Source organism: Mauremys mutica, chromosome 5 (assembly GCF_020497125.1).
Source record: "Mauremys mutica isolate MM-2020 ecotype Southern chromosome 5, ASM2049712v1, whole genome shotgun sequence".
NCBI classification, from domain to species: domain Eukaryota; kingdom Metazoa; phylum Chordata; order Testudines; family Geoemydidae; genus Mauremys; species Mauremys mutica.
This window is the reverse complement of record NC_059076.1, coordinates 49,468,902-49,492,031: the sequence shown is the minus strand read 5'-3', so window position 1 is coordinate 49,492,031 and position 23,130 is coordinate 49,468,902. Positions and strand designations below refer to the sequence as shown.

Sequence of the window (23,130 nt, the reverse complement as noted above, 5' to 3'; positions counted from 1 at the left end):
CATACTAGAGGACCTCATCACAAATTCTAAAATAACAACCCATTACAAAACTAATAAAGGACAAGAGCTGCAGCATCAGCTGCAACAGCTATAGTTGGTGCCTATGAGGCTGCTGCAGGTGCTGCTCCACCTTCCTACAGTGCATTGAAATAAGGGACTCTCCCTTCCAGCTGAAGTCACCTCCTGGCCACTTCACTGGATTACCACTCCTTATTACCACACTCCCACTTCCCCTCCCTTGTGTCATAGTGACAATACGCTCCTGATTTCCAGATTAACTGACACATCGGGGAACCCTTCTCTCCAAATGTGACATCAGTATCATCCTTTGAGAACAGCCTGCACTCCAAAAACCAATATGTTTCTTGCTGATCGTGTTTAGTAAATTAAACAAACTTCTGGAAAACCAGCTCCCTGAAATCTCTATGCAGAAATGCCTAAAGTGGAGAGTACTTTGCTGATGAAGCTAAACTGCTGCCCGTTACCCATGTTCCATATGGCCCCTTGATCATGTGTCTAGTTTAGAGGAATGTCTGTTGTTTTGCTGTTGCTGAACTTGTCACTTCTGCTGCTCTTGACTATTTTTATTTTATAAGAAATGCCCTTAATATCATCACCAAACTGAATAAAATTATGATTCTTCTCTTAGACAAAAAAGAAGGAAGCAATACTAATAATACATAAGAGACTTATTTAGAACTAGAGATGGGTCTGAATTACTGCAAACCTGAGATCCAGGTTAGAGTCTGGATTTTAACAGCCCCCCTCCCAAAAAAATTCAGAGATGTTCATATTTGAAGCTCTACCCAGCCCATCATTGAAATAGGTCCTAACTACACAATTCAAATTTATGGACTGTTTCAAGTTTGGAGTCAAACATTTTGCACGGCACTACCCAAGAATTTAGAGAATTCAAAATGTGTGTGCATGCATGCTATTGTGATACGCTAGTGTATTATTTAAAGAATAGCTGGATAGATTACCTGTATTATCTAAAATGTCATGGTTGAGTCATAAAAAGTCCAGACTCAATTAAGTCATTTTTCATGTCTCCCTTTAAAACAGAGTGACTATACTTAGCTTTTACGGTCTGTGCTAGCTAATTAGGGAATTTTAGTAATCTATTTTTAATATGTACCATCTTCTGTTCTTTCTAGTTCTGCCTTAAGATAGACTTTTATCTTTACTGCTATGCACAGATCATCAGAAAATATAAGCTCTCCATTACATGACAACTCGTAATGAGCCTTAACGAAGCTTGGGAACAGCTGTTAAAAACTCCAGTTGAATAGGTTTTCCCAAGCAGCAGTAGCTTAGGATGGTCTCTCCGTTATAACACTGTGGTGTCATCTGCTCACCATACATATAATGAGAAAAATGAAAATGAAACACTAAAGCAGCTTAATCCTTCTTCATTAGCTATTTTATTTTAATCAGAATTTTAATATACTGTTATTGAATAAGTACATTATGAACCATCATTTCTAAGCCTTTCACCTTTTTAATTATACTTCTGCTCTGAACACAGAAGAAAGCAAATGTTACTATGCAAATTTTGCTCTGAATTCATGTCCTTAGTGAGAGCATAAAAAAAAAACAGAGCTCAAATTCCATTTTTAATTATACCAGAGATGCATGAGCTGCAAATTGTCAGAAATTAAAGTAAGCTCAGATGATTTTAGATAAGATGTGTAAGTTAGAAGTCAAAGAGATGTATATTTAGGGTGGGGGATGGAGCTTGAAAGGAATTGGGTAGGTTAGCCACCATAGAAATATCAAAATTCCTGATCAGTTCATATGATTTCAGCCTTTCTTCTTATTCTTTCTTCCTTCAGTGCACACATATACAACCATGGGTGCGTCGTATTGTTTTTCCTTCTTTTTCTTTTCCTGGAAAAAGTGTTAGTTGGTCAGTCAAAACACATGGGAGCATCATGCTTCCAAATATCAGCCCACAAAGCACTGCCTCACCAAAATTGGCTGCTTCCCACTCTCCTATGATGTTATTATTCATTTATTTTTCAGGAGCACGTAGAGGTCTCAGCCCCACTGTGCTAGGCTTGGTACATACCTAACAGAGAGCCCATACCTAACAGAGAGCCAATCCCTACCCCAAAGATCATACAATCTAATACTAGAGACAACGGATGGATACAGCAAACACATGAGGGGAGCACAAGGTAAGAGGGGATGAATATGCTCAGCAAGAAAAGCAGTGATCACAGGACCCCCAATGGCCTACCCCGTTAATGCATCTTTATTTTTCCTTTAAACACTCCTTTATATATCCGATCAATTAAGTTTTCAAAATAAAAAACATGAAGAAAGACAATCACTGCTTGCCATTGTCAGAATGAAATATGTCAAATTCTTAACACAGTGGTGTAATGCAGGAAATACAAATAGCTTTGTTTGACATCAGCCTTCTAAATTCAGCAACTAACCAATGAGCAGGGCTCTTTAATCCCTGATTTACTTGGGTTTCAGATCTTCAACCAATTTAACACTGTTCAGCTGGTAACTTTTCAAGCTGTTAAAAATTGAGGAGGATTCTGTCAAGCAGTGGAAAAGCCCTAATAGGTTTAGCCTTACTGAACAGCATTGTGTCTTTGGTGAAATTCTGGTCTCAGTCTCTCACACTGGCTTCCTTCCCACTATCTGATCTCACTGCCATCATGTTGCTAAACACACTGCAAACATAATGAATGCAGTACACAATGCAGTGTCTAATATTTGTGTTACTATGGGAATAAAGACTAATGGCCTGATTCTCACCACATTAAGAGTGTAAAGTGTCTTAGCATAACTGAGACTCAGGGCCCAGTTGAAGGCCTTGGAGTCTGCAAGTCTGTGCAGTACACAGCCGTGAATGCAAGATTGTTGCGTTCCCACACAAGTGTGTTCAGAGGCTACATATGGGTGAAAATAAGGCTAAACTCTAGGCATAGTTATCTGGATTAAGCCAACGTCTCAAGCTCTTTACAGATTGGCTCCCTTCCTCTTAGGAGTGCAGAGTATAAACAAGTAGAGTGTAGGCAGGATAGTGTCTCTGAGAAGACAGGCTTTGATGGGAGTGGTTCCTGAGGTGGCCACTACAGATTACATAGCTACTCCAAGGTCAGAGATCTCAAGGGAGATAGAGTATCATCCATTATGTCACTCAGACACACCACAAACCTTCTGTTTCTTACGTATTCTGATACATAAATGTCCAAAGTCACCTAAGGTACACATAGCAAAAAATATTATAAACTTGGGAAACGTAAATTTCAACCACACTACAACAATGTGAGGCTTTGGAACAGAACATGAAGGGACAATATGCCTCTCCCAGTATCACTCAGCCAGGCTTTTCCAATAGCAACAGGGCAAAATCTGAAATATATTCTGTAGGTTTGGGGTTATAAGAAGAGATGAATGGCACCCTCTGGAAAATCTGCCTGTACAGTAACAGGAAATAGAGGAATCCAGGATACAGCCACAAAGGAATTAGAAAGCAAGGGGTTGGTTTACAGAGCAAAATTTCCTGATTCCACAAGGTCCCTGAGTGCTATAAAAGTGAAGAATGTAAGTGCTCTCCCCCGCTGACCCCCGCATAGCAGTCTCAGAGATGGGGAAGTTTTGACTGGGCCAACAGGTCAAGAAACCCTTTGGCCCTTTAAGGACTGAACCACCTCTCCATGTGAGTATTCAGCCTTTTTGGAGGCTTGAGGGGGAGAGGAGGGCTCTGTGTTGGACAGAAAGGTGAGGCACCAGCCTACACATACAAGGAGAGGTCTTATAAACTCTTCCCCCTACCCAGAGGTGCCATTCTGCACTGGGAAGATAAGGTTTCCCTTCCTTTGGCATTAGAGTAGGATTGAGATTTTTAGCCTTGTTGGGGGCATCTTTTTCCGGTTGGGAAAAAAAATTCCCTCACAAACAAATTGGCCTGGGCACATGGAATTTTTCCACCTTCTTCTCAGCAACGCAGGGACCCAGTGGGAAGGTTAGGTTATAATAATTATTTTATCATAATTGGCAGGTGTCCAGTGCAGGTAGTTCAATAATGGTCCAATTCCCTGATAAAAACTGGAACTGGAAGTAGAAGTGAGATTGCGGCTCCTAATGTTTAGTTCAATGAGGAGACAACTTCTCTTCCCCACCCCCTTAAACCTGATAGGAGGGAAGGGCTGTGGTGTCTCAGCAATAGTGCTGGAACTAAGTAAATGGAGTGGGCGACTGAGGGCAACCCTTCCACAGGTGGTTCAGCACATGGAAGGGAATGATGACCTGCCTTTGATGAGCTATTGCCATATAGTTCCCAGATGTGTCACTTAATAAAGTAGCAGTCTAGTTAAAGCACATGTCTGGTGTGTTTTTGTCCCTGTGGTGTCTGGGATAATAGATGCTGCTAAGAAACTGAAGAATTAAATAACTGCAAGTAGGTGGGATTTTTTTTCCTCACAGCTCTTCAACTTTTCTCTTAAGGTGTTTAATTCCTCAGCTATTTGAAGCACAAAATGCTATGAAATGTAATGCCATCAGGCAGGGAAGATGGAAAGATACCTTCTTATAATAATTGAGTTTCCTTGATGCAGTGATTGCATAAAACTGTTAGGGATGCACGCTCACTATTCATTCTCTTAACTGTGAAAAATCAAGTTCACTTAGGATCATGATTTCTTCTAGCCTTTAATAGGATCAAATTATATCTGCAAAGAAAATACCTAATTAGGACTAGTGTTAGACAAATTATTTGCCCAAATGATTTATTTGCCATATTTGCTCTTCTCTTTCTGTTGGCAAATGTTCATTAAACACATTTTTTCTCATTCATAAATTGTTCTATGAATAGTTCGTACAAACATATTTAGGTTTATGGGCTTTCACAGACTGCTTATACAGGTAGTAAGTAGTGATTTATTTTCTAAGTTACATGGCATGATACATGGTAGGATGAACTAACCTTGACAAAAAGAAAGAGTGCCTGACGAAATCATGGAGGCATCAAATTGCTCAGGAAAGGCCTTTTTTGACATTTTTCCCAGATCATGGTAACGGGACTGATGGTCATCCTTCCTGCCAGCACATTGCACATCATTTGATGACCACCTGGCCACATGTAGGATCATTTATATTCCAGGACTGTCACTCTGAAGCATATTTATCTCCATATATATGTATTATATATGTTATATAATGTCTGCTGAGCCAACAGAAACAGCTGGAAGCATGGTTGAGAGTTCTTTTTACTTAGAATATCACCGTTCAGTCATTGCTGTGTTCTGTGGTCTACCACTATCCAGTTTTTACCTTCTCAGCCATTTTGACTTTAGAAATTATACCCATGCAAGGTAACAGTAAGGCATATATCTAGAGTCTTAGGCCATTGTGATATCAGAGGTAACTCAATCAATCACAACCCTTATTCTACAGCTAATTTGCATGCAACAATTTCATTGGTTCTATGAAGTAGTCTTCAGATTGTGGATTACTTAGCCTTTCAACTATTCCTATATACACATATATACCCCTGTGTCATGTGCAGAGATGGCCCAAAGTGACAGCTATCCCTGGGCACTGATATATATATAAAATATATCATATACATAAACAGGGGTTATAATTCAGTTTAATTTTTAGGTCCATGGAAACAAATTTTTGAAAAATGTGATGCACTCTTAGGGTGCACTAAAGTCAATGGGGGTTTGACATTAACTCAACTGGGGCCAGGATTTCACTCTCAGTGTCTGGGTGACAAAGAAACAGAGTATCACTAACCTTGCATCTAGAGAAGCTTTTTCAGGGAAAATATTGACAGAAATGCACAGGGATGGTGTCCCTAGCCTCTGTTTGCCAGAAGGGAGGAATGGACAACAGGGGATGGATCATTTGATGATTACCTCTTGATGATTACCTCTGGGGTACCTGGCATTGACCACTGTCAGAAGACAGGACACTGGGCTAGATGGACCTTTGGTCTGACCCAGTGTGGCCATTCTTATGAGGAGGAAGTGTAAAGTGTGAAGATGTGGGGAAAGCCCCATAATATTAATATAAAGGTAATACAAAATAGCAGACTTAATGGACCAATCATCTGATCTGGCATGACAAATATTTTGTTCCTATGAAACTTGTCAGCCCTACCTAAAGAAGCCTAAGATCTCAAACTATTGCACTCAGGAGAAGAGAAGGTTCTTCCTATATAATATATCTCTGAACAGAATGATGGTTGGTTTAAATTTCCTAGACCTATATCCAATGAAAACTGTAACCAGAATAAAGATCTAGCACAGCCATTTTCCATCAGTTTGAAAAAATATGTAGTCAATTATAGGACCTCTGATAATTTCAAATAGAAATGGAAGTTATTAGAATCACAAGGAAGGTATGAGTAATTACAAAAAGGAATGGAATTTTGTGTTTAAAATGACAAAAATCAGCTAAATAAATCTTATAAATGAGACCATGAGTTCAAGTATTGATTAAGTTATGTAATTATATTTCTGATGCTTCGAAGACCAACATCATCATATTGAAGCAATGTTAATTTTGTACCCATAGTTTGCATGACAACCATATGATCTAACAAGAAACAAACATGCATTGACAAAGATTCTGATGTGTTTCCTTTTTTCTCTTAACCTTTCTATTTTTCCCTCTTTAGCTGAACACTTATGTGACATACCAGCGCACAATCCAGACTAATGAGGGGCTGTATCACCTCTTTCCTGTAACCTGGGGTGCTCTTTACAATGCCTTGCAGCTATATCCTCCAAATTGGGCTGCTCACAAACAGCCTTCAGCATGTAAGTCACTCCCAGCTATGTCTGAGTGTGATGCAGACAAACAGCCACATCTTGGCTCACACCAGCCTTGGTTATACTGCAAGGTGACCCCAACATAAACACCCAGTCCTGGATCTTCCCCCCAGGAATGTATGTCCTGTACTGCTCAGCCCTCTCCTGGACAGTACAAATATACTAAATCCGTTATTCCCTTAAGGGAATAATATGCCAGCTTATTATCTTAAAGGGTTATCCAGACACTTCATTTTAAACACACTGGATTAGATAAAATGGTAAAACAAGTGTATTAACTACAAAGAGGTCGTTTTTAAGTAATGAGGCATAAAAAGTCAGAAATGGTTACCAGAAAAATAAAGATAAAATACTTATTAGTATCTACTTAAGAAACTAACTTAGTTGCAAAGCAAACTTTCTCACCACATGTTTCCAGCAATATTACTGATCAAACTCTTCAGCTTAGGACCCCACCCCCAAAGTTCAACAGCTGTTTATTTTTGTCTTCTCAGGTGTAGAGAATGCTATGGACAGGGGGAGAGAGAGTGGTGCCTTGGGATGTTTGTCCCTCCTTTTTATAATTTCACTCCCCCTCTTGAAAAATATTTCCAGCTGAGAACCAGGAGACAGTTTTTGTGGAAGGATATTCCCTGCTGGGTTTTTTTTTACCTGTTTGAACTTCCTTTGTTTTCCCTTCCTGCTTGATGACCCTGTTTACTGTTTAAATGCAAATTAAGGCAAGTACACATTCCTTCCTTTGTTTAGGACATACTGACTTCTGCTGGGGCAGGGCTGTGGGGTTTGGAACATGTGTTAACAACATCATATGTGGAATCTTGTAACTTCAAGTACAATGTTACCACACATTTTATTAGGAAAATACAGACCAGCAGATTCTGAGTTTTCAAATACTTTACAAGATATACTTTGAAGATTATTACAGTAGTGTGCAGGGAGTTAACACAGGGGTATATTCCATCGCAATGTCTTATTTTGATCTAATTATTCTTAAGGCTTCATTTTTTTCCCTATTATTAAAGAACTTTGCTTTTGCTTATCTCTTATTTTATTTTTGAACTCCTTCTTTTCTATCTTTTTCCCCTCTCATTTTTAATGGTTTGGTTACATGACAATTCATACTCTTGTGAAGTCTACTGGATTATAATGGTCCTCAGTATCAGTTTTATGCCCTGAGCATTACCTATCCAACAATAAGTAGGTCTGTAAGCTGTAAGTTGGCTTTTAAAAAGTGACTTACTAAAACTTTCTAGTATTGCTAACTACTAAAATTTTAATTTCTGCATTGTCAGTGTATTCATGAAAGCAGAACAGTGTACTTAAATAAAAGAATGACAACATTGGAAATTCTGGAAGGTTCAACACAGATGTTAGGCCTCAGTGGAAACTGACTCTCACTAAGTTTTACAGCGGAGGTTCTAATTTGGCTATGTCAAGGCTGAATCCCCACTCTGGCACTTCGAGTGCAGAAGGTGGGGGCCCGCAAGGATTTTAAAAATTAATACTGGCCACTCCAGGCTTGTATTACACTCCCAAAGTTACAGCTTTTCTCTGACCTTGTCTTGGTAAATTCTGCCACCACCCAAATGCAAAAAAACCCCTTTGAACCCAGGAAGGAGCACTTGGGAATTCCTCCCCGTGGTGTACCCTCAAGCCCTTTCACACACACCCCCCTCCAGGGAAGAGCTGAGAAAGAAAATAAAGGAAATTAGCTGTTGCCACCAGCGAATCAAACAACATTCACAAAGCTCTTAGGACACCAAAAATCCAATCCTGTTCTTAAAAAAGGTAAATGTTATTAGAAACAAAAAGGAACAAAAATACATTTGGAACTTAGGCTTTTGCTAGATTTTAAAAGAGCAATTCCAAAAACTAAGTACCAAGAATAGCTTTCTCAGGGTCCAGCTTAAAAGTTACAAACAAACAAAAGCATCTGGGGTTTAGCACAGAGGAGATCCACAAGCCAAAATAAAGAAATAAACCTGATCACATCTATTTAAACATTGCCTGTTCAATGATTTCTTCTAGGTATGGAAGATGAATTTTTATGCCTGGTTCAAGCCTTACACAGCATTTCTGCTTATAGCATTGCTGCTCCGTGTCTCCTTCTCCAGAAAACAACAGACACAAAGGGAAGGCTTCTTTCCCAATTTTAAAAAGTTCTACCTTCCTATTGGCTCTTTTGGTCAGGTGCCCTTTTTGATGATGCACCCCATAATGCTTTATGGAAATATGCTTATTAATGTAAATATGACATAACTGGAATATGTTTTATGCTAGATATGCCATGTAAGATCTCTGTGCAAAGGTTATGTTCTTCTGCATGTATTCATCCTATTTGTATGAATGTACCATTCTTGCATCTGAAACTAGAAATATGAAATAACTCTGAGGTCCTGTTGTAATTATGCAAAGTGTGGGCCATTAATGGTGGTTTGGAATCTTGATGGCTCCTATTAACCAAGACAATTGACTGTAGATGGCTCTGTGAGTCAGGCCGGGAAGAATGAAGGCTTGGGGGGGGGGTCTCACAGGACATGTGACCATGTCACCTGGTACTGGAATCCATCTTAAACCTGGGGCTTGTCCATTTAGAAGGAGAGGTGGGGACCCAAAGAGACAAAAGATTCCCACCTTCTACCAAAGCTATATAAGGGGGTGGAACAGAACAAAGGGGGCTCCAGTCATGAGAAATCCCTTAGCTACCATCAGAGCTGGAATAAGGACTGTACCAGGGGAAAGGATTGGGCCCAGACGAGAAGGAGGCTCCTCTGTCAAAGAAGCTTATTGGACCAACTCTGAGGGTGAGATTTACCTGCATTTAGTTTCATATTGTATTAGAGGTAGACCTGCGTGTTTTATTTTATTTGGTAATTAATTTTGTTCAGTCTGCTATAACTTGGAACCACTTAAATCCTACTTTTTGTATTTAATAAAATCACTGTTTACTTATTAATGAACCCAGAGTATGTATTAATATCTGGGGGGGGGCAAACAGCTGTGCATGCCTCTCTATCAGTGTTATAGAGAGCTAACAATTATAAGCTGTATAAGCTTTATACAGGGTCAAACAGATTTATTTGGGGTTTGGACCCCATTGGGAGCTGGGTATCTGAGTGCTGGAGACAGGAGCACTTCTTAAGCTGTTTTCAGTTAAGCCTGCAGCTTGTAGGGGACGTGGTTCAGACTTGGATCTGTGTTTGCAGCAGGCAAGCGTGTCTGGCTCAAACAAGGCAAGGTACTGAAGTCCCAAGCTGGCAGGGAAAATGGGCTCAGAGGTAGTCTAGGCACATCAGGTGGCAGTCCCAAAGGAGTTTCTGTGACTCAACCCATCACAGCCTTTTCTTTACCTGGGGGACTTTTTTAACCCTTTACAGGTAAAGCAAACAGAGAACAGCTACCAAGAGGGATTTTACAGCTAACTGGCTGGCTGGGTGTCCATAAAAGGGAGCTACCTCACAACACACGCAATTCATTTATCACAGGCTATTTAGGGTTTTTCACCCCTTCTGATCTTATATGCATTTATATACATACATACATTCTCCTGTAGAAGACAGAAACCACTACTCTGAGAATTTAGATTGAAAGTTTCTGTGATGACACCGGCTACTGGACAATCCCACAGATAAGATCACTCTAGCAAAATAATGACTACATACATAGAGAGAAAGTTAAACAGACTAGAGACAAACATGATGTCCATTTATTGGTTGCCTCAAATGTCCTGCCTATGACATTGATGATATCAGCCAAGTATGAGACATAATTCCAACACAGAACAAGTATTGGACAGTGAGATAAAAGATGACAGCCCAGTCTATCATGAGAAAATCAAGCACAACTCAAGATTATGGCATGTACTGAAGCAATTACAGCAACTGTCTGCTATATAGATGTCCACAAATCTCTGCAGCTACCACCCACCATCTACCCAGAAATGGCTAGAAAATACATGTGTTTTTTAATTGCTCATGAAAATTCACTGCTTTGCCAAACCTGAATTTTCAATAGACTGTCAAACATGTAGTAGGAAGAACACAAAGATATATTTTCAAGATCTCTTAAAGCTCCTACTAGCAGTAAAGTGATATAACTTAAATGTACTGTTACCTAAATTTGAAAGTGCTTATCCTTAGTAGACAGCATAGGCAACTCTTGTACCTGCACTTCATACAGGGTAATATATAATGCAGGATTCTGCAGTGCTCTTTAGCATCTACACTACATATTTCTCTGAGTCTCCTCAGCATACATACAGTTATTTTATATGTAGCTAAATACAATATACTCCTTCTTCCAAATAGTAATACACAGTAGATCTAGGAATTATTACTATTATTGTTACCATTGTGGACTAAAGCATTGATCTATCTAGTCCAGTATCTTCCCCCCAACAATGGCTAGTACTGGAGGCTTCACAAGAAAGTGCATGAATAATCTGCCCAGGGGAACTTTTCCTGAGTGTTAACAGTTAGTTTAGAACACAGCAATGTATATGGGCATTCCCTTCCAATGTGCATTATCTGGCATTTTTCAGCACTGAATTTTAACTGTCATCTTTCTCCCTCTACCCTGCCTCCTTCACCTAGCTTTGTTAGGTCCTTCTGAAATTCTGCCCAGTCTTCTCTAAGATAATCAGTTTTGTATCATCAACCTATTTTGCCACTTTACTATTAACTCTTTTCCCCGAGCCTTAATAAATACCATTAATCCCCACCGCTAATGTGGATCCCCAATGTTAACATTTTTCACATTGAAAATATACTATATACTGTACTCCTGCTCCTTGTTTTCTGCTTCTTAGACGGTTTCTAATCTAGGATAGAAATTTACTCATCACATGACTGCTTAGTTCTCTTTATAGCCTCTTAAGATGGAAAATCTTTTGGAAAATACAAATAAATTTTAAATCACCAGTTTCTCCTTTATTTGCTACTTATTCACACACTCAGAATTAGAAATAGACCAAACAGGCAAGAAGCCATGCTACTTTGGATTATTTTCATCTAGGCATTTTATAATTCTCTTTGTACTTACTGTTTCAGTCAGTTTTCCTGGTATTGAAGTCAGGCTCACCCGTCTGTATTCTGGATAATCTCTTGTACTATTTTTTTACAGATGGTTACAACATTCACTGCCCTCCAGTCTGGCAGCTGATCTTAATCAGAGATTGTATATTTAACAAGTTGGCCACTTCATTCCTGAATTCCTTCAGAAATCTTGAATGTATGCCATTGCTGTATGGGACTTGGCTGTTCCTTAAGGCCCTGATACTGCAAAGATATATGTACATGCTCAATTTTACGCAGCTGAGAAATCCCATTGACTTCAAGCCAGTTGGCTTTTAGCTCATGTGGTACAGTCTTGTGCACTAAGCTCTAGAGGTTCCAGGTTCAATCCTGCCTGCTGATGAGTGGGGTCTGTCAGCTTTACACATGGAAGTTAAGTACATGAGTAACTGAATGCAAGATCAGAGCTTAATTTATCATCACACATCTAATTATGTATGCAACTAAGTGGAAAAAAAAACAGGTAAGATTTTTTCTTATAAAGAACAAAAGTATATGTTCCATATTTCTTTCACAGTGTGAGGGAAAATATGGTGGGTTTACAACTTTGGCCAGGCTTTTAGGCCTAAACTTTGGATAAGCTTGTTTCTAGGCTGTGTTGAACTTTGGTTCAGCTTGTCTCTGTGTATAAGGGGAAGAGAGGAGGGGGACAAAGTGATGAAAGAGTGATGGAAAGTTGCTTCTGTGTGTCAAGAGGTAAAAGAAGTCACAGTGGAAAGTTCCCAAAATGGAACAATGGCTTTTCTGTACAAAGGGCATGCGGGGGCAGAGTGGTGTGGTCAGGGGCCCATGAAAGAGGAACTGGAATTGGATAAAGGGGAACCAGGAGATCTGTTAAGTTACAACAGCTGAGCTTGCTTTTGGGACTACAGAAAAGGTGTTAGAACAGTCAAAACACAAACTTGGCTAGGAATGACAATAACAGGAAAAACCATAAATGGAAAGGTAATTGGTCAGCTTGCTTGTGATTAACGTTGTATCCCAAATAAGGCAATTAAAATAAACAAGCGTGCTATGTTTTGCGGTTTTAGCCTTTATAAGCTTGGTAAAATTTGTGGAGAGCAGAGCAGCTTGCCTCTTGCGTGGGGCCATGCTGACTCTCCCTGCATATATGCTTGTATAAAATAAAGGAGCCTCAGGCTGTCTGATCTAAAATCAACCGTGTGGTCAATTTTCCACAACAACAGTGAGATACAATATGTTCCGAAAGAAATTTGTTTCTCAGTTCATTACATTCTTGAACCTGCAGATATCCCAGTACTACGTTCTCCTTTATTTGTTTGAATCACTAATGACTCAGTTTCCAAGAAACCCTTATTTTCAGTGGCAACATTTTAGTTATTTTGTACCTGTTCATTTCTGTTGTTCTAATGTTCCAAAGAATGGCTGCATAGAGAAGAGTGAGGTGACTTCAGAATTAGACATGGGCCTAAAACAAGCCACCAGAGCCAAATCCTCCCCATCCCAACTTTAGGAATGTTCAGCTATGGATGCAATTCAGACTTTGAATTGCCTGACATGGACCCATCTTTATTCGGAAGCACGTCTAAATCTCAGATATTCTCTTTTTCTCCAGGTTTCACTAAATCGGACTTTTCAGCCTTCCCATTATTTTACAGTGCCTGCCGTCATTCACATTTTCTTCTTACTGGCACAATTTCAGGATTACAAGTAACTGAAGACATTTATGAAAAAGTTTTATTGCTCTCTCTTCCCATATGTAATGGCTCTGGGGTCATATTGCTATTGTTTCTCTACTAGAAGTGAAGTTTATCTTTCTGATCTTGTTTAGTTTCAGTGCAACTTATCTTTAAATTATGGACTATAATGTGTAGTGTATGTTTTGAAGATTTATATATGAAGAGGGAAACTTCAGTATTTGCAGCCAACAATCTACTATGCTTTATACTTCTGCTTTTTTTTTTACATAAATATGCCCATGTTGTATTATATTAATCTAGCAAAATTCTATTTGCATTCATCTGAACAAATATTTCTTATGGTAGAGAAATAACATCAGTGTTTTCTTTATTGTTACCATTACAATAAAGATCAAGCAAACAGATTTGGGGCCTGGGCTGATGCTGTTTTGAGTTGGTGTTCCTCGGTCAGTGGGCAGCTTGCTTCTGAAGATGAGCTTGGAGAGCTTGAGTAGTTGTTTGAAGGCCAGAAGTGGTGGTTCAGAAAAGATTTCTTTCATGATTGGGTCCCCAATTGATTATGAGTTGCAGCTGTTTGATGATACCCCTTATGGGTTCCATTGTAGAGTGGTAGGTGGCAACTAGGGCTATGCAGTCAGAGGGGGTTTTATTTCTGTACTGAAGCAGGTATTTGCATAGCCTGTTCCATGATGTGATCTACTTACCTGGTGGAGTGTCCTTGTTTGGTGAAGGTGGTTTTTAATGTGTTAAGGTGTATATCCCAGACAGTCTTCTCTGACCCTGCCAGAACAACGGACACAAAACCTGCAGACATATCTCCACTGCTACAGTGATCAACACCTCCCCACACAACACACCTTTCAAGATCCATAGGTCCTACACATGCCCATCACAATATGTGGTGTACCTCACATAATGCACTAAATGTCCCAATGACAATTATGTGGGTTAAACTAGACAATAACTTCACTCTCAAATTAACTCACACAGGAAAATGATAAAAGACGAAAACACCCTATCACCTGTGGGTAAACACTTTCACAAAAAGATCACTCTATATCTGACCTATCAGTCCTCAAAGGAAACCTGCACAATACTTTCAAAAGATAAGCCTGGGACCTTAAATTCATAACTTTGTTAGACACTGAAAATCATGGACTTAATAAAGACACTGTATTTATGACTTATTATAACAATCTGCAGAGCAACAACCCCCACACCCCTTTTTGTTCTATGACTACAGGGATGTTAATGGGCCACTTCACCTTGACTGGCCCCTTAGAATATGTGCTTAGCTGCTTATGCTAAACTATCCATTTGATCTTGTATTTAGCTATGATACTGTTAATATCTGTCTCAAATCAGAAGAAGAGCTCTGTGTAGTTCAAAACCTTGTCTCTCTTGCCAGCAGAAGTTAGTCCAATAAAAGATATTACCCACCTTGTCTCTCTGATATCCTAGGACCAACACGTCTACAACAACACTGAATATAAACATTATTGTTAGAATACCATGGTCATTTAAAACACTTTGTGCAAATATTCCTCCATTATAGAACAGATTATGTGAATGCAGAAGGGCTCATTTTTCCATCTCTTAACTAAGAGGGTATATTTGCAATAAGATAAAAATAGTCAAACACATATTCCTTTTCAAGTTTTCTTTATTAACATATTGAAGGGAGTTATCAGATATTAGCTGTTCTGCTTTGTCATGTTTTACAAAATATGGTTGCATGTTTCCAATCTATGCGTAGTTCTTAGAAATTTGTAGCTCACATTTCAGGGGAATTTGATTAAGAATCCATTTTTTTTTAAAAAGTACTTTTCCCCCTTCCAAGCCCTCAGTGCTCCATATTTATGTGCACCTGCTTCCTATAAGCACCTAATTAAGGCATACACCAGCAGTGTTTTTTCTTCAGCATGCTGCAGTGCCATTAAGCACCATTACTTCATTATTGTTTCTTTATTTTTCAGTTCTGTTCACACAAGACCAGGACTGTTAACCATGGGCAGGACACATTTCCACTGGTAGTGGCAAGACATGAAATATCCGCACAGAAAAGAGCAGAATATTTGCAGGTTCCTCTGCAGTTGTTTGTCTTAACCGCCAGCACTGTGGCTGTGACATTATACTTATTGAACTTTTTAAATCATCATTTGCTCAATTCTTGGAGGAGTTCTACCTAATTTCAAAATGCTTATAAATTTATGCTTATACATCTATAAATCTTGGGGGTTGTAAATGCACTGATTAAAGTAATTGCTATATTTTAAGTTAAGGTTCCCCTCCAAAAAAATTCATTTAGATTTAATAAGACAGCTATATTATAATGTATTTAATACAAAATATTTGATTATTAAAACAAATTTATTGCGTATTAGCAGCAATGTGAAGATATAGTACTATATCTATTTCTATAACCCTAATCCTCAAATTTTTCATAATGTAACTGTCCTGTCTAAATTAAATGCATAGCTGAGAAGTAGAATTTAAGTCGGGTTTATTACAGTCATACAGTGACCAGGTATTCTTTGCCTGAACTTTATTTCCTTTCAGTTTGATAAGCAACAGTGAAACGCAGGCTACAGATTGTTGCCCTCAACATGAGTCCCTGCCCTTGTGATAAACCTTCTATTGACAACATAGCCTCAAACATACAAAGGGTATAAAGGATTGTACAAAGGATAGAGATATCCCACAAAAACTAAGAGTTATATCAAAAACACCCTGCAGCTCACCAGAATACACATGCATCCCTGTAGGGCATCGCTGATCTTCAAACCGCCTACATATTTAGAGAACTTTCCCTGGAAAAAATATTAAATGTTGGCAGCTGAGCACCACGCGGTGGCATTTTGTAACTTCGCTATCTCTGTTATGCTTCAAAAAAAATACTAATGATGCCCTCAGTGTAGTAAATGCAATATAATCTTCTCTTAAAATAATGAGCCAAGTTCATTCTAAGTGTAATGCCATTAACTCTATTAGAGTTAAATCAAGTCTGAATTTAACTCACTGTTTACTGTTAGTTGAAAACAGGCTTGTGTTTATACAGCAGTTTCTAATTCTTCCCAATGGCTTATTTAGTACCAAACCGGGCAAAAAAAGGAAATGCTATACTGAGGCATTTTCACAAGCTTTTTGTTAAATCGTGTTCTCTGGCAGAAACAGCAACCAGAGTGAAAAACATTAGGCTGAAATATACAAATGCAGCATGGGGGAGAGTGGAAAACAAATAGGCTTGGCCAGCAAGGATATCTGCAAATACAGAGGCTTGCAAAAATCTGAAAAAGCTCATCTATGGGCTAATTTATATAAGGGACTGTGGACTAACAAGGTAAAGTAAATAAATAAGTGAATAACCTTTTCCCAAATCAAGGTGCCTTTCCAACAGATGCAGATATATACAGATACATTGGCACCAGCTACAAAAGATTCACAACCAACCAGCACATGATGAACTGTGAAGAAGAACAGGGATAGGCAGATGGTCTACGGTGATACAAATATCAATCCATGTATTTATGTTAAAAAGAAAAAAAAGACTAAAAAAAAAAACCACCACAAAAATAGTAGAGACACTTTTAGGTTTCCGTCCAGCAAAGCACATAAGCACGATTACTGTTAAATACGTGAGTAGTAAAATCAACGTCAAAGGGATCAGCCAAGTGCTTAAAGTTAAGCATTTGCTTAGTGCGCTGCTAATTCTGGACATTACTGAGCAAATCCAGGTCTTTTTTTGTATCATCTTTTTTATAATTTAAGATTTGTTTCTTTGTATCACTGCAAATATATATATATATATATATATATATATATATATATATATATATATATATATATATATATATAGGTATATATAGATTTAAATGTACCATTACAAGGGTCATATACAATATCATAGTTTCTATATCGGTTTTCTCAGACATCTCACATTATGTCCTAAATGGGACTGCAAAACCTCCGTCTAGTGCACCTTCTATCTCTAGAATGCAGTGCCTCTAAGAGGGGATTAAGACTACACTTCTGTGGCTAACAAACACTCTGATAATGATCAAGCCAATGCTATTCAAAGGATGAAGGATCAGCAGCACAGAATGTCAGCCTTGTTTAGGAAAAGTTCCCTCTTCCAGCTAGATAATTTTTTCTTTTAGTTCTCATTTCCCATATTACATTTGCCAAGGGTCCTCCTGTTTAAGGCACTATGGGGTAAATTGTCAGAATAGTGCACATGGAATAATTCTCACAAATCCTGTTACCAGAAATGGGACTGATGTGGGGCACTCACCATGGGCTGCCATGAAACTACACAGCAGTAAATTGTTCCATGCCATTATTAGAGGTTTCTTAATAAATGTCATTATTGGAGATGTGAAAATGGTAAATTATTTGATTTCAAATTCCATTCCAGACAAATGATTTCATTTGTTATTGACTTTACGTATAATTATGACAGAGCAAAACAGTAGGTTATCTCGTTTAGATATCTATCACTTTAGCTTTACATTCCATGTGCTGCAAGAAAAGGCAGAGACTCATATGCAGTGGTGACAATTTATATTGAGCGGAGTTACTGAGCAATGTTACATCCCTTGTGATATAACCTACGGTTACCACTGTAGACCACTCAAAAATTATCCCTGCTTTCTTACATAAATGTCATGTGGGTTCTTTTTCTTTATAAAAATGTTATGTCTTCATACTTTGCAGCCCACTGCTGAGTAGAAATACCTGCCAATCTCAGGATTTCATTGCTATCTAATTTTCAACAGATTGATTTCAACAGAGACATAAATTGATTGATGTCTTCTAGCTACCTTCTCATACTTGAGTGGGGAATGCAAACATAGTAGCAAAATTATATACTTTCAAACTACTATCACTGTGTGTGTGTGTATATATTTTTTTTTGAACTGCTCCACTTCTGTTTTCTTTATATTAACAAAAGTTTTTATTTATTTTTGGTTTTCATAAGCCAGATCCTCTTCTGGCATAAATCAGCGTAGATCCATTGAAGTGATGCTGATTTACACCAGCTGAGGATTTGGCCTTATGTCTTCTAGAAATTGCCCAAGGGTTTAGAAGACTTTTTTCCAAATATAATAATTTGTCTTTGTATTTTTTTAAGTTTATACACAGGGGAAAAATCCTCTACATTTGTCAATTTAATCAGTAATAGTATTATTGATGCATGAATTTGAGAATTATAAATGAAATATTTTAAAGCCTAGTTTACCACCTAATTAATGGTGAATTATTTTATTCTACTGTTGGGAGACTTTTAGGATTATCAAGATTTCTTATTCACATGGAAGTGTTGGCATCAATCCCAAAGGGTATTGGACGTAATACTGAACTGACTTCATAAGAGAGGAGATTGTTTTACAGATATAAGACTGTCTTTGTTGCTATACATTTCCATGTGTATTTTCATGATGCGGAATGAAAATACAGGTGAAACATACACTGCACCTATTCTTCTGTTTGGTTCTGTAAATATGAAGAAAGCCGGGATTAAAAAGTAAATCATATTCTTTCCATCTGGCCCAAAGCCATCACATTAAGAGAATTTGGATTAATCTGAATATATTTGCGTAAGCCGTATCTATCAAGAATACTATTAAATCATAATGCTGAAAGGGTGCCGCCTATTGATATCAAACTAATTACTACAATATGAAAAAAGAAAATCTTTGGCTCACTTTAGGAGCACCAATAAAATTTCACTTAAATCACAGTTTAAATCATGGCTTTTCTTGAATAGAACTGTTAATGATGCATTTTTCTAACATAAAATATGTGTCCACAGCTTTATTTATGTCTGAGGGACACGAATAGTTACATTTAAAAAAAAATTAATATGGATCTCATGCGTTTCATAGGCTCCCCAGATTCATCAGGTAGAAAAGCTCTACCTTGCTGATAAAGCAAGAATTCATTCTCCCATATGGTAAGTAACCCCCTTGTGGTGGTGGTGGTGTTATTGCTGCCAGTTTGGAAGAGTACTACGAATTACCTTAAGTGAGCAAAAACTGGCAGTAACAGTCTACAACCCTAGGTACAGGATATGCTCACACCCTTCTTCAGAGATAGCTAGAGTGACAGCTCAGGAGCTAAATGCACCTGTGATCTCTCCTCCAGTCTCTTCAGTGGCCACTCTTTCCAACTGGAAAGTCCCTACCTGCACTCTTTCCAGAGTGGAAGCCCATGGTTCACCAGGCTACAACAGCCCCTATTCCCACCGTCCTGGCACAGTTACAGAATGTGTGGTGCCCTATACCCACTGCAGTCCCTCACAAGTGCACCACTACTTTCATCTCTCTCCAGATGGAACCCTGAAGTTTCTACCACTCAGGTTGGATCCTGGGATGGGAACACCCCACCTCTAATTGTTTTAATAGGGCAGGCCCAACTGTGATTGGTACCTGCGAGGCACTCCTCTCCACATGCCTGTGACCAATAACTGATTAAAGTTACTCAAAACAGCTCCTTCCAAACTGATGTATTGCCCATTCACCCCAAGGCCTGCACTCCTGGGTCTTGCCTCCAATTCATCACCTCTCTTAGGTGAGCCCAGATACTTCAGACACTACAGACTGCCTATATCTGGACAGGGAGACAGATTCTCTTCCTGCAGTTTCCCTTTCTCTGTCTCTCTCATAACATCTCTCTCCAAGGAGCTGCTGCTGCCCACTTACCTCTGTTTGCCTTTCCTTTTAATGGCTTGGTGTTCTTTGGATCTTAGGCTCCAGCCTTGGGAAAATAGGGCTGTTAAACTGACTAGTGACAGGCAAGTAGGTGTTTCCTAGCTCACTCATTTTTTTCTTGTAAGGATCTATAATATTCATCCTGGAGATACCTTGTCTGTCATTGTTTTGTTTCCTGCTTGTTCCCCCCCTTAACAGTCTCCTTTGATTTAACTACAGGCAGACAGAATAATATAAAGCAACTAAACTGAGGCACATATCATACCAAAAATAATATAGTTATTTTCCTCATTCTCCAGAATGATATTGACTTCAAAGACAACCACCCAAAAATCTGCCTTGCTCCAGGCTCAGGAGCAGTTAGGAGCAATGGAGAGGCAGCATGTGGTTGTGCCTCTGAGTAAACTAATAACTGATATTACTAGACAGGGGTATCTAGATATTCCAAAACTGTTTAGACTACATCCTGTTCTTACCATACTCAAGACTGAAAATAAGACCCTCTGCAACATGTGATTGTCTAAGCTGAAATTCAGATGGTATCATATGAAACAAATCAAAATAAGTATTTTACTTTTTAGTGTTGAGATCCCATGAACAAATGACAAAGAAAAGGTCAGAAATATTAGGGGGCAGTATTTAGTTGTATACCACCATTCAGTTTCTCTTAATAAACCTTTTGCAGTTCAGGAGAGATCAAGTCAAATGGCACTGTAGAAAACAGAAAAAACAAACATCCAGTGTAATGAATTCCCAACAGAAATCTTAGCTGGCTAATTTAGGAAACCCTGATGCATCATATTAGATCAGTGCATTCTCTTATTCTTTCAACAGCTAAGTAACCACACTAATGCCCATGTCAATGAATCATAATGTTTGGTTTTGTTGGTACGGTTTATTGCAAGTAGTGTTATCCTCTCTCTGCTTTCCAGCTTAGCTTGCAAAAGTTACATTTTCAAAAGTGATATTAACATCCCAAGATGAAAAAGAGAATTGATAAAAGAAGACATGTGCATGCGTGACAACCACATTCTCGGTATTTGAGGCTTGGCTGGTTCCCAGCATATCTATAGGATTACTACAGGGCATTGAGGGCCTCAGTACTACTTAAACAGTCAAGCAGTCAACAGCTGTCAGGCTGCCAGCGAACTGTCTTTTTAGGCAACAGCTGTGCAAGCTGTCACCAGCTACTTTCACACAATTGTAGTAAACCAATGACAAGCATGGTTTTTTCCTTGATTATTAACAGCTCACTGCAGGGGATATATGAATGGGAGCTACTCTTCTCTATTTGACAACTGGAGGAAACAGGGTAAAAAATAAGAGGTCTGTGATCTACTTCCTGGATTGGAAAATTATCACTGTACTACCTATGTCAACTACGCTACACAGCTACCCTGCAAACCAGGTGTCTAAAACCTGGTCTTTGTTTCACATTATGCCTCCCCAGGTGAAAATAAATGTCAAATGCATAGTTCTTGAGTGAGATTTATTGGCTGTTTTATACTTGTTATTCAGAGTTCACTACATTCAGTATGCATAGCAAGTTGGCCTAGTCTTCAGTCATAATACAATCCATCTACCACTCACTTTTATGTTTTTAGGCCCAGTGTTAATGTACTCAGCATTGCAAGACCTAGCGGATTTAGGAGTCAAAATCCCAATGTCAATCAATGAGATTTTGACTCCTAAGTGCCTTAATCCCTTTGAAAATGAGTTTTAGACTCCTAAATCAGTTAGGTGGTGCAATGCTGAGCACTGCAACACCTAAATACCTTTAAAAATCTGGGCCCTAGTCACTAAAGGTTTTTGGGTTTTTTAGATCAATAAACCCCTGGTTATATTAAATCAAACTGTATAATTCAAACAAAGAACATAATTCAAAGTAAATCCACACCAATGTGACGAGACAATGGATGTATGTGCCAATAACTCATTGGTAACTCATTGGGTACTACCTACCTTTGTTCAGTCAATGTGTGAATTCTGGATTATGTAAACTATTGTAAAGACTCTCTTGGCTAATTATTATTATCTCTGATTTCAAGAAAATAACTTAGGTGTGTCTAAAAATGAGATTCATACAGATGCCTGTCTTCTTGGTGAAGATATGAATCTGCTGATTAGACTGTACATTAAAATTAAAAGTGAAAGTAGTGCTAACATTTCAACAAAATTGATCCAACCTAGCAAGAAGTATCTATGTTCAGTAAAATATGGTGCTGGAAGGAAATTTCAGTTGCTGTATTCACATATGCTGTTCGCATTCATTTGAGCATATAGCACCATGAATTATTCTCCATGACAAATCTCCATTGAGACAGCTTGCTACTCACTTAGGCCCTGAACCTTCTAAACATGGTAACTCCCCCCTGCTAAGTTGTGTCATTCATGGTATAAAAAAATATGCAGTATTAGTTGGTGAAGCTATGCCACCTGTATTGAGTGGGGCAGGAAGAAACTGCTAACTCACTAAACTTCACTAGATGCACTCACGAATCTCCCAAGCTGTGACTGTGTGTCAGGATTAAGAATTGACTGGACTTCATCCAGGACTTTATGAGGCCATTCTAGTGGACAAGATTTTCTGAAATCTAATCTTTCTTACCAGTATGTCTAAGGTGCCTCTAAATAGATGGGTTCAAGTAGCTGCACACAGAGTCAGGTATTTTACAGCACTGAGTCACTCATCAGCACAAAATGGGAATTACATTGATGCATACGCTTGAAATAAGGGGCGGAGTAAAGTACTGGAAAGTGGAAGGTCCATGGACTCCAAGACAGGCTCAGAGGACAATTTCTTAATGGAATTACAGAGCAGTATTATCTGAATAGATGTATTTTCAAATAGGTCAGAATCCTGGTTAGTGGACGTATGACAACT

At 38.6% G+C, this 23,130-nt stretch overlaps 1 long non-coding RNA gene across 1 annotated transcript in view; it reads right to left on the bottom strand.

Annotated features, from left to right (window-relative positions):
* Positions 1-1,631: 1,631 nt before the first annotated feature.
* The window catches only part of LOC123371737, a 109,062-nt gene continuing 87,563 nt past the window's right edge, over positions 1,632-23,130 (bottom strand). The window contains exon 3 of the long non-coding RNA XR_006579933.1: positions 1,632-1,890. This is a non-coding gene — a long non-coding RNA (uncharacterized LOC123371737). The remainder of the gene's footprint in view (positions 1,891-23,130) is intronic.